The following is an 11,957-nucleotide window of genomic DNA, read 5'->3' on the forward strand; positions in this document are numbered from 1 at the left end:
TCTTTATCTCTATCTCTGTCTCTTTCTCTGTCTCTGTTTCTCTCTCTCTCTATCTTTATCTCTTACACAGACCAACACACACACACACACACACACACACACACACACACACACACGCTGCACAAAACCCCCACAAATGCTACCTACTCCCATTGTCACTCTGGCCATCCTCCTTGTCTCTCCAAAGCCAAGGGCACTAGCTCCCTGTCCTCTGCCCTAGATTCTCTGTCCCTAAGCCCCCAAAATACTGCAACTCTGACCCAAACTATGCAGCTTCTGCAGACTGCAGCAGAAAATAGAAGAGACGTTTGTTCTCATGTCAGCGTGCTCCATCCCTTCAGCACTCTGACCCATGGGCACTTCATGGGGTGAAGTGCTCATGGAGACAGGGTTCAGTCCTGTGAGTGGTCCGGGCCCTCTTTGGCCCTCTCTTTACTAATGTCCCAAAGGCCAAACTCTTCAGAATTTGGTAACAGATTAAAATCCAAGCCAACAACAACAGGAGGAGATGGAGGGAGAGGAAAGCAAGTGAAATGTTAAAAAAAAATTAAGCAATACTTGCATTCTCATTAGTAGGAACATGTGAGATGAAGCACGTTATGTTATTAGGCGTTCTCGCGATTCAGTAAACACAGCTGAATAAATTTATAAATATCAGCATTAAGCGAGATTTAACGGGAAGCTGTTTATCTTCTGCCTGTCAGGCAGGAGGCGAGGCTCTCCATGCGTCACTCTCCAGCCGTGCAGTTGTGCAGGCTCCAGTCTGGGCTCAGGTAAGCTCCGGGTGGGAGGGGCTGTCCAGGAGGCCTGGGTGGCGAGAGCCAGTCTCAGCTCCCCCAGCAGTGCAGCCAGGGTCTGGGTCACTCTCTGAGTGACAACTCCTTCACTGCACACTAAGAAATCATCGCCTAACTAGTAAGGCTGCTGAGAGGATCACAGGAGTTACTACAAATGCCTGGCTCCTAGAAGGTGCACAACCAAAAGGCTTCACTGTGTCCTTTATTTCCAGAGCTGGGCACTGCAGCTTTGGCAGAAAGGAGACAGGTAGCAGGCAAAGAGCAATGACAAGGGGGCCACAGGGGGACACGGACACGGGGAGCCTGGCGTGCATCCTGCTGCACTTTGAACATAGACAGGTGGGACTTCGTTTCCAGGAGTCCATCTAGCCAAACCTGTTTCCTCCTGTTGTATCCTTATGTCCCTCTGACGCCAGAGCCTATGTGACAATGGCCCAATGGGACCATGTGCAGTAAGTATCAAGTGTCAGAGAACAAGGACACTGGGACTGAGAGACCTTATGTAACAGGGGAGGCCTGAACGTTGGAGAGATGGGGACCCCGTCCCTTTGTGATGCCTGCAGCCTGCCTCTCACTTGCCTGGATCCCATCTGTGGCCTGGACCCCTGTTTGTGTGCTCCGTGAGCAAAGAGCACAGATTCCAGAGTCATTCCCTGACCGTTTGGCATCTTCTGGAGCCGTCAGGTCCCTGTGCCACACTGGCACCCATCTCACACACACACAAGAATAAAATAAATGAAATTAAATGTAAGATAAAATAAAACTTGTAATGCTGATCTTGCTGCGTATAAACTGCTATATCAAGACAAGGCAGAATATAAGCCCCAGTAAAGAGTTGCAGAAATATATGGGTGGCAAAAGTAGGTTTACAATTGTGAGTATGCAAAACAATTTATTTTTGTATTATTATTTATTAATTATTGCATTGCTGATTTGTATTACAACTGTAAACCTACCTTTGCCCACCCCTGTAAGTGACTGACACTGATTTCCTGCCCAACATGGCTTCCTGTATTGAAAGGGGCCATAAGATCCCAACAGAGTCCTTAACAGAACATGTGCTTGGCAACCCTAAACGCTCCTTGTCTTCCCCCTTCCCTTTGCTGAGCCCTCCAGACCCCAAGGATCCACCCAGAACAATAGCCCTAAAGGTTTCCCGAGATGCTTTGCTGCCGGGCAACACTTCCACAGTGCTGTGGGTGGACGTTGCAGGATGAAATGTGCACCGAGCTTGCAGCCCTGACATGCTGCAGGCTGGTGAGCTCATAGAGGCCCCCTGCCTGCCCCAGGAATGGGCATCTGAGCCCGATGCTATGCTTTCTAAAGAGAAGGTAAATAAAGGCAGATGGCATGTAAGGGGACCATACAGGGGGCCCTGGGGAAGTCTCCCAATGTCCCAGTGGCTGCCTCCTTGTCTATGAAATGAAGGGGTGGAAGCAGGTCATCTACAGCCCACTCCAGCCTAAATCGTAACATCACCATTACTGTGCTCTCTGGCTGTGCAGGGAATGGAGGTTCCGCGGAGCCGAGCTGCAGAGAAGTGGCAGCAACTGCTTATTTACAGATTCTTGAGTACAAGTGTATTGGGTTTTATGGCTGAGATAAGCACCCAGGCAAATTGCATCATACCCCACATTTGTAGGCATGCTACCAGAGCTCTGGCTGGGAAAGAAATGCAGAATTAAAGCGGAAATCATATTTCAAACCAAACGGCACACGAGAGAGGAACCCCGGGCCTCGCTGGATCTGAAACGAACTTGTCTTTGCTGTTGGATCTGAAACAAACTTGTCTTTGCTACTTATGCCTTTGCTGTTGTGGCTTTGAGAGTCTCAGCCAACAGAGGTGGGTGCAGCCCAGACTTCCGCTTGCCTCAGCAGCCTGCATCTAAAGGTGGGGGTCACAGTAATGGCAGTAAGGCACGTCTCACTGGATCGGTTCCACCCACTCTTGCGGGTGCCTATCCACGTTCAAAAGGCCACAGGATTTCTGGACGTCTCGGAGCAAGTTTGCAAAGACTGACATAGATGCTTGAAAAATAAAGAATGGGAGGATGGCGGTGTTTGTACTAGTAATAGGGAAGCCAGGAGGAGAAGTGAGTTGTTTCTTTGATCAGAGGATGTGTGTGTGTGTGTGTGTGTGTGTGTGTGTGTGTGTGTGTGTGTGTGTGTAGAGGATATGTTACGCTTGGGATATGTTACCTTTGAGCTCTCCAGTGATTTCCAAGCGGCAGTGCTTGCTTTGAGCTTGGGAGACACTCAGGCCAGAAAGAGATATTTGTTATCTATTTAGAAGAGAGCGCTGAAGCATGGAGGTTGGGAGTTGGCCAGAGGAGAGAGTGTTGAAAGAAGAGAACATGAGCAAGTCCCCAGGATTCAAACACACCTTAAATTGGAGATCGAGAGAGACGGAAAAATCAGAGAAGGCACATCTGGAACGATCTGGAAGATGGAAGAGCCACAGGTGTGACCTAGATGTTAGGTTAGCAGATGGATCAGGAAGGAGGGGAAAAGTGACCATGACAAATACTGCAGGGCAGTCACAAGGGTAGGGACTGAGAAAAGCCATTGAATTTGGTATTGGTGACCTTCAGGGAACCATGTGAGCAGCACAGTGTGGAAAGAAACTTGATTACAAGAAGCCGAGGAATGAACTGGCAGTAAGAATATGTAGGCAGGGTCATGGGCTAAACTGTGTCCCCTCAAAAGATGTGTTGAAGTCCTAATCTCGGCTACCAGCAAATGTGACCTTATTTGGAAATAGGGTACTTACAGATGTAATCAGGATGCAGTCATTAGGATGGGCCTTTAATCCAATAATTTCACAGCTGGATACTGTAAGTCACTTTCTCGACCCCTTCACTATAAAGATGAAGCGACAAAGGCTGCAGAGGAATTAGGGATGAGCGACTTCCATAAATTTACAGCGCTGGTTAGCAGAGGAGTCTTTTCTCAGTAATTAGTATTTTGCGATTTGTGTCTGTGTGTTTTTAGGAACAGTGTAAACAGGAGGGTGAAACCCTATCTTCTCAGTTACCCACACCCATGGGGAAAGCATGTCAGGAGTGCAAGGCAGACACTTCTCCCCTGGTGGTGCCTACCTGAATTACAGGCAGAGTGCAGGCAATGGAAAGAACCCAGGGGACACAGTCTGGGGATCCCAGGAAAGTGCCCACATATCCTTCATAGGCCCACACCAGCTTCTCAGGGACTTCTTTTTTTCTTTGCCTTAGTACTCAGGGACTTGGGATGTTTGTTGCCCATATCCCACTCTGTGTTCCCTTTCCTGTAAAAAGTATAGGAACTAGAAAGTAGCAAGCAAAACTTGTGAAGCTTGACCAGGGCTGTGAATGGAAGGACTTCCTCGAGGACTGTGAATGGAAGGACCACGCTCTACACACGCAGGTATGAAAAGCAGGGACTGTCTTTCTTTGACTTTGAAAGGTGAGTCTCACCAACCTCAATTGCTGCCGCCCTTACCCCCGCCATTCTTCCTGACTTGTCTCCAAGAAAGGCCCTGTGACTTCTCCCCCAGGATGACCCCTTGTCTTAGCCAGAATGTCAGCCAAAGCAGACTAAAGCATCAACAGGACTCTGAGGGAATCCTTGTTGTGCCCAGACCAGCTGCTGGGAGGATTTCCTGTGGGAATTGATCACAGTGTCATCTAAAACGCCAAGAATGAACTGATGATTGCACTCACCACACCTCAGCGTCAGTGCTAGAGGTAGGTCGAAAGCTTGAAGAAGTCAGTTCAGGACAAAAAAGAAAGAAGATGAAATTCTACTTTCTGTTCTAGTGGGGAAAACATTCTTTGAATAGTCTGCTGACAAAACACTCTTATGGCCAAGAGTTGAATTTCTCAGGGCAGCTAGGAGAATGGGTCTATTACCAGGTATGTATTACCATGTGACAAATTACCACAAACCTAGCCCTTAGAACAACAGACGTACTATCTGATGTAGGGGCTGAAGGCCAGGAATCCAGGAGCTCCACAGCTGGTGGTTCTGGCTCAGGGTTTCTCCTGAGGTTTCAGGCAAGCTTTCAGCCAGGCCTGTGGTCATCTGAAGGCTTGACTGAGACTGGACCATCCACATCCAAAACATCTCCCTCACACATTAGTTGACTGGAGGCCTCAGGTCCTTGTCACATGGGTTTCTCCATGGAGATGCCTGAGTGTCCTCATGACATGGCAGCTGGCTTCCCCAGGACAAGAAACCCAAGAGACAGCAGGACAGAAGCCTTGTCTTATAACCTAGCTTTGGAAGTGACATATCACTTGTGCTGTTCTCCAGTGGCTATATAAACCAACTTTGATGTAATGTGGGAGGTGCTACACAGGGGCATGAATACTGGGATGCGGGGGTCATTTGGGGACCATCTTGGAGGTTGACCACATTTTAGGTGGTAAACTGAATGGAACTTGTCACTCCAGTATGTGGACTAGATCTAAAACTAGAATTACTAACCAATACTGTTTTTGTTTGTTTGTTTTTTAAATATATCTTTATTGATTTCAGAGAGAGGAAGGGAGAGGAAGAGAGAGATAGAAACATCAATGATGAGAGAGTCATTGATTGGCTGCAGCCCGCAACCCAGGCATGTGCCCTGACCGGGAATTGAACCCCGATCTCCTGGATCCTAGGTCGACACTCAACTGCTGAACTACGCCTGGCTGAGCACCAATACTGTTGATCGGTGGTTCATCAAAGCTCTCCTCCAATAAGGCACTGTGACTCTGAGATGTAGTAAAACAAATGTTTTTCTTGGAAAGAGTATGCTGATATCAATCCAAAGGCCCATCACTTATGAGCAAATGCTGGGCAATCTGATGGAGGGCAATCTCCAGGAGGGCAGAGCCTGGTGATGGAGGAGGCAGAGTGGGTGGGGTACTGAGGAGGCTGGGGGAGGTCATGGAGAAGATTCCAGGTCTGCTGAGAAATCAGACCCATGAGATTGAGGTGACTGTGAGGTCAGAAGCAAACACCCTGATCTAGAGTGTCCCAGGCCTGTCTTATCCTCTCTCTAGAGTGTGAGCACCTAGAAGGAAAGGAGTCTGGTCTCCCCAAGGTGGGAGACCAGATGGGCCTAAGAGACCAGCTGGCCCATGTTTAGACCATCATATGACCTTTGTGAATCTGCCTGATTTTTCTAAGCATCAGAACCTTCTTTTTAATATTAATAAGGGAGAGGGGTCTGGTGTAATTGGCAGTTAGCATCCTGCCTTCCTATGAACCCCAGAACTCCTTCAGGTGAATTCTTACTGACAGCACAGTTCTCCGTGTGTCTCTAATACAGTTTCTCTGTTGGGCTTTAGTTCCTTCCAGGCAGGGCTGTGACTCGTTCCTGAAACACCACAGGAACTAAGTCCAGTGTCCAGCAAACATCAGTCATTGGAAAACACCTGCCTTCCTCGTGGATTCAGAGGCGCAAGGAGGGCCTGCCCTGGCTTTGCAGGACGAAGGGAGATGCGAATGTAACACGCTTCCTGGAGGGGGGTCTGGGGGCTGAACCAGGGGGAGGGGTGGAGTGAGGGTGAGGGTGGGCTGGAGACCTGGCAGCTCGGCCCCTCCCAGGGACCCAGGTGCCCAGGGATCAGGGCCCTGGATTAGGAGCAGGCACCATGGAGACACGCAAGGCAGGGAGCCATAGGCTCAGCAGGGCTGTCCTGGGACATGGTGGGACCACACTCAGTGAACCTCCCCGGCTAGTTCTGAACTGAGGCTGCATAAAGAAAAAGATCCCATGCAAATGAAAACGGAATGCTTTTAATTAAAGGAAGGAGCCTGGAGAGGATCCAGGAGAGGAGGGAACTGGAGCAGGTCACAAGCACTGATGGGAGGGATGGAGGGGAAGCTGGGCTGGACTGCAGGGCTCACCCTTTCCTCAGGGTCCTGCTTCCACTGGGCTCCTCCCACCCATGTCAAGGACCCGGCGGCCCACCCATTGTGTTGGGGGGTGAAGACTGGGGCCAGGAGAAGGGGGGCCCTTTTGTGCTTTGGAATAGCTCAGACATGGCAGACTAGCCCAGCCCCCCGGGACCCAACTCTCAGACCCCGGATTCAAGGTCTGAAGCCATTGACCCCAAGTGACCAGCAAGTGGGAAACAGTCAGGCTCTGAGTCCCAAGCAGCAGCGAGGTCCAGGTTAACATCTAGGGGAGGCTTTTAGAGCCAAACTACTTCATCTTATCAGCATCATCCCTAAAATTTGCAGAGCCCTTAGCAAGCCCTGTGCCCTACTTCATCTCATTTAATCCCCAGGCAGCCCTTGAAATAATCCCCATCTCACAGGTGAGGCAACTGAGGCTCCAAGGCTAAGTCTTTGTGCAGGACCCACAGTATGGGCAGAGCAGAGCATCCGGGACCATCCAACTGCAAAGCTCCAGGTCTTGGGGCCTTTTCTTCAGGGATAAGGGCACCTGGGATGGTGCTTGGTGGAGATGCCATGCACACAGCCCTGGACAGCACATGTAATTGGTGCTCAACAGTTGGAATGCCCCCTTCTCCCAGACTTCCCTTCACGTGGTGGTGGTGCCAGGGATGGTGGTAATTTCCCTGGAAGGTGACTCTGGAAAGATAAAACATGGGGCGCAAAAGTCCCCTGTTGGGCCCCAAGGGCCAGGCTTACAGGCAAGAGCATCTCGTTGTCTGGGTCCTGGCTTCTGGACCAACTTCTTTCCCGCAGGCAGGGTGGGTAAAGGTGAGTGCTGCTCACAGTGTCCTTCTTCCTGGTGGAAAGGCGTACTGAGGATGGTGGCAAAGCAGGACCAGGGTCTCTGCACTCGTGAGTCCCCAGGGCCCAGGTGGTCCCACTCGGCCTCAGCTTCTTGGTTCAGACGCATTGCCTTTTTGCATTCACTACACAGCAGGCACTCAAGAACTGTGCAGTGCACCAAGTAAAGGAATATTCCTTCCTCAGCGGCCTGCTGAAATCAAGATCGCTATGGCCAGCAAGCTGAGTGCCACCTCATTGTGCCATCTCCATTAGAGTCACCTATAATGACAAAAATAAGCAACCCAAGCAGGGTGGTCCCTTATAGTCACCGAGTGGCCTGTGGATTGAACCCCTCCCATGAGCTTTGCCTGAGGGTCTTCAGGCTGCAAAGCCCTGTGTGACTCTCCACTCCTAGAAGGACAGTGACAAGTGCACTCAGGTTGTACAGGACCCTATTTCATGTGAAATCATCTACCATCGGGTGATAGACACTGTCATCCCCATTTTATAGATGAAGACACAATGACTCAGAGGTGTCAGGTGGCCTGGGCCACTCAGCTTAAGGTGGAAAAGCTGGGAGTACTCCCTGACAGCTCAGTCTGACACCCCCCCCCCCCATTTCCATGCTCTCTGAGATTGGAAGGGTCACCCGGAGTCCAAATCCTTGCCTAGTGGCCTGTGGTGGATCGGCTCTATAAATGAAGATCTCCCTCCCGGAGTGGACTTAGTGTGACTTTCTGGACCCAGTCATGTCAGGAGGAAAACCTTTGGATTTCTAAAAAAAATCAGTGATCCACAGTCTTCACCACCCAAGGCAAACTTTGGAGGGCAATGCTTAATTCTGAGTGTCACCAGAGACAAACAGTAGTGGTCTCATCAGTATCTGCCACTCTTCATGGGGCCTGAAGCCAAGATGGGCTCATTGCCTCCTTCTTTCATCTACCTCTCCATGGGTCTCAGGGCAGCCCCTCCTCCCCCAGGGCCAGTGGGACAACACCCTTCCCAGTTTGGGGCCCCTGTAAATCAGGGTTCCAGAAAGGTCTGGCAGTGATGGAATGGGGCTTGGCTTGGCAAGGAGACCTGCATGTGCAGCACAATGACCTGATTGTGCGGCTTGTTCCAACTCAGCAGTGCTCATATGGTCACATGTTCCCCTGGCAGCAGGTGCTGTGACCTTTGCCCAGAGTTCTGGAGCCTTCCGTGGCAGGACTGAGTGCCAAACAGGAGGGGGAAGATCTGGGGAGCCACTCCTTCTACACCTCTTCCTGACCCTGGTCACGGTCTGAGCCCACCTGCCACCCAGAATCTACTCAGAGGACCCTCAGCTGTCCAGAGCAAAGAAGAGACAGGCAGACACCATCCTTGGGTAAATGTTAAGCTACTGAGTTTCTGCTTCAACCACCAGCTGCCAAAAACCAATGAGCAGACGAGTAGCTGAGACTTTGGCCCAGTGCTTGTCTTGCTAACCTCTGTGTGCCCAGTGCCTAGATGGGCACTGTCACAGTGAGGTCATGGAGTTGTCCCAGAGCTCCTGTTCCTTCCATCGGACCTCAATCATTCCAGCACAAAGGTTTACTAAGCACCTCAGGCCTGCCAGACTGTGCTCTAGGCACAGAGGACACAGAAGTGAGCAAAACTGCCCACATGTCCCTTACCTGCCTGGGGGGACACAGGTGATACACAGGAAGTGACGTATATAACATGTCAGGTGATGGAGAGAAATAAGCCGAGTAACGGGGCCGAGGGTTGCAACAGTGGGGCTGGAGGTTCACTGAAAAGGTGAGTTGAGCCATCACCTGGAGGCGAGGGGGGAGCACCAAGCCGGCAGGGAAGGAGCAGCGGCATAAAGGCCCCGAGTGGGAGCAACCCGGCTGACATGAAGACAGCAGAGGCCAGTGTGTCTGGAGCAGAAGGAAGAATGGAGAGGAGAGGAGACTAAGAGGGGAGGGAGCGGTGTGTGGCTGGAGCAGGGCTTGGGAGGCAGTGTAAGGACCGGAGTGCGCCGGGAAGCCCCAGTGTGAAGTGGAACGTATTAGAATTTCATCCTGCTCTAACATACAGAACGTGTATTACATTACAGACAGTATTGTACAGTTATATGGAAGACAGCAGCAGTGGCAGGGATACACACGAGCACTGACAAGTGCGTTCAGTGAGATAACGGCTGTGACAGCATTTATTCACCGGGAAGAGGTGCGGAGCACCTGTCTGCAGCATTGGTACAGCCTGTGGGCTTTCAAGGTGCTTTCACACGCGGCAGTTCACAAGAGCCCATCCAAGGAGATTAAGAGGGAAGCTGTCCTTTAGCACTTTGGAAAATGAGAAAACACAGTGTGAAGATCATGCTTTTTTGTTCAGAGCACAGCTCTAGAAAGTGTTCCTCTGTACTGTGACCTGAGAGCCAGGACACTGTCCACCTCCCAGGAACACCAAGGCCCAGTGGTTGACCTCCTCAAGGTCCTGGGCCTGGGACCCTGACCTCCTGACTTTTTAAAGGCAGTGTACAGAGGCAGGTATGTCCTGTGTAACTTTCTACCCCTCTTCCTCCTGGTCAGCCTTTCTCTGTTGCTCAGCCTCAGGGCTACTGTCAGTGTTGAGAGAGGGGTGGGATTTGAAATCCAAACCCTGAGAAGTTTAGGCCCAACCCCCTCCCCATCCTGTCAGCCGCCTGTGCAGTCCCGGTCCTGGCCCACACTTGCCTCCTCTTTTGCCTGATCTGACCGCAGTCAGACAGAAACTAATCCTGGGCTACTGGGAGAAGAGCCAGATTGGCCTGCAGTGGCTACCATTTTTGGGGGACCAAGCCGTAAGCCCTCCAGGGGACACAGGAAGATAGGGCAGGGCCAGTGCCTGGACTCCACCTGGTCTTCACAGTGCTGCATCTTTTCAATACCAGACCCGGGGGACATTGGAGGTCCTCCGCAGACTCTGACAACCTTTCCACCACCCCATTGCCATCACCACTTCCTCCACCCCCAACGCTCCCATCAGGCCTCAGGGAACTATGGGAACACAGCCTCCCAGCCACAACCCATTCTCCACCCTGCAGCCAGGAAAACTTTCTAAAACGTAAGCCTGGCTGTTCCTTTCCCCCGATTAAACCCCTTTACACACTCCCCTTTGCTTTTTAAGGTAAAGTCCAAATTGCTTAACTCATCTACAGGGACACTTGGGACCTGCACACTTTCCCAGTCCCATCTCTGGCCCCACCATATCTGTACCCACATGCGTGGGCGCGGGCACACACACACACACACACACACACACACACACCCTGTAACTACACTACCATGAATTCAGTTGCCTAAATGTGCCTGGTGGCCCTGGGCCCCTGGACCTTCACATGTGGCCTTTTTTTCTTCCCATACCAGAATATTCTCTCTTCACTTCCTCCCATCCCTCTACTTGCTGGATTGGTTCCACCTCTTCCTCTGGTCTCCACTTTGAGGTCCCATCTGTTCAGCCAAGACTGTGAGGCACACTGCTCTGTGATGTGGGGGGACATGCCCACTGTCCACTTCAACCCCATTGCCTCATGTAGCACCCCTGCAAGTACTTGTCTGCTTGTTCCATGACGACATGACTCTTGTTTTGGTCACCACTGTGTTCCCAGGTCTTAGCAGGGCCCAGCGCTTAGTAAATGTTCAATAAATATTTGTACAATGACATACATGGAAAGGAAGGGAGGGAAGAGGGGGGAAGTGAGGAGGAGGGAGAAAGGAGAGAACGGGCTGTCCTGGGGAGGAGACCCTGGCATTACATTCATAGTCATGACTGCTCCAAATTCATTATCTTTCACATTTCCCCATTCCCTAACAGTTTACAAATCACCTTCACACCACCCCGCTTATAGGATGTGACTAACATATGTCTTTTTTTTTTTAACTGAGAAACCTGAGACTCAGAGTGGATAAGTGACTTTCCCAAGGTCACACAGCTCAAGGCAGGGCTGTGTCACAACCCAGGTCTCGCTGACTTTGAGTTCACGGCTTCCTGGGTTCTGGAATAGAGACACCTAGTCCCAAGCATGGGGGTCCATCTTTCTCTCTTGAATCTTGAAAGAGAGACTATACCACTGAACTTAGTCACCCATTTTGACCTGTGAAGATGGCTTTGGGATCTGAGACATCTTCAGATCCCAAGAGAGGGGCTGCAGTCACCTCTCTTTATTCCCTGGTTAGCTCTGCGCAGTCAAGGGTGACCTGGGGGTGAAGGGCATTCCCCATCAAGTGGCCGGCCCTGAGCTCCTGTGCGCCATGGTCACTGCCTGGGGGATTGGGGAACTTCACCAGCTACCACTTCTTACCTGCCCAACATGCTTACCTTCAATCTTCAAAGGTATATTCAAGAGCAATGAAGAAGGAAGGCAGACTAAGCTTGTGGGAAGCCCATTGGTGCTATTTTAAAGGTGCCCACCCTATGCTCCCACAATTCCATTTCTCATTTCCA

General features: G+C 50.9%; 1 long non-coding RNA gene across 1 annotated transcript; it reads right to left on the reverse strand.

Annotated features, from left to right (window-relative positions):
- Positions 1 to 6,610: 6,610 nt before the first annotated feature.
- Positions 6,611 to 11,112, reverse strand: LOC308566460. Its single transcript, XR_014000165.1, has 3 exons — positions 10,918 to 11,112; positions 9,164 to 9,817; positions 6,611 to 7,787 (listed from the first exon to the last, which is right to left on the reverse strand). It is a non-coding gene; the product is annotated as an uncharacterized lncRNA (long non-coding RNA).
- Positions 11,113 to 11,957: the final 845 nt, after the last annotated feature.

This window comes from Miniopterus schreibersii, assembly GCF_964146895.1.
Source record: "Miniopterus schreibersii genome assembly, chromosome: 13".
In the NCBI taxonomy this organism is placed as follows: Eukaryota; Metazoa; Chordata; class Mammalia; order Chiroptera; family Miniopteridae; genus Miniopterus; species Miniopterus schreibersii.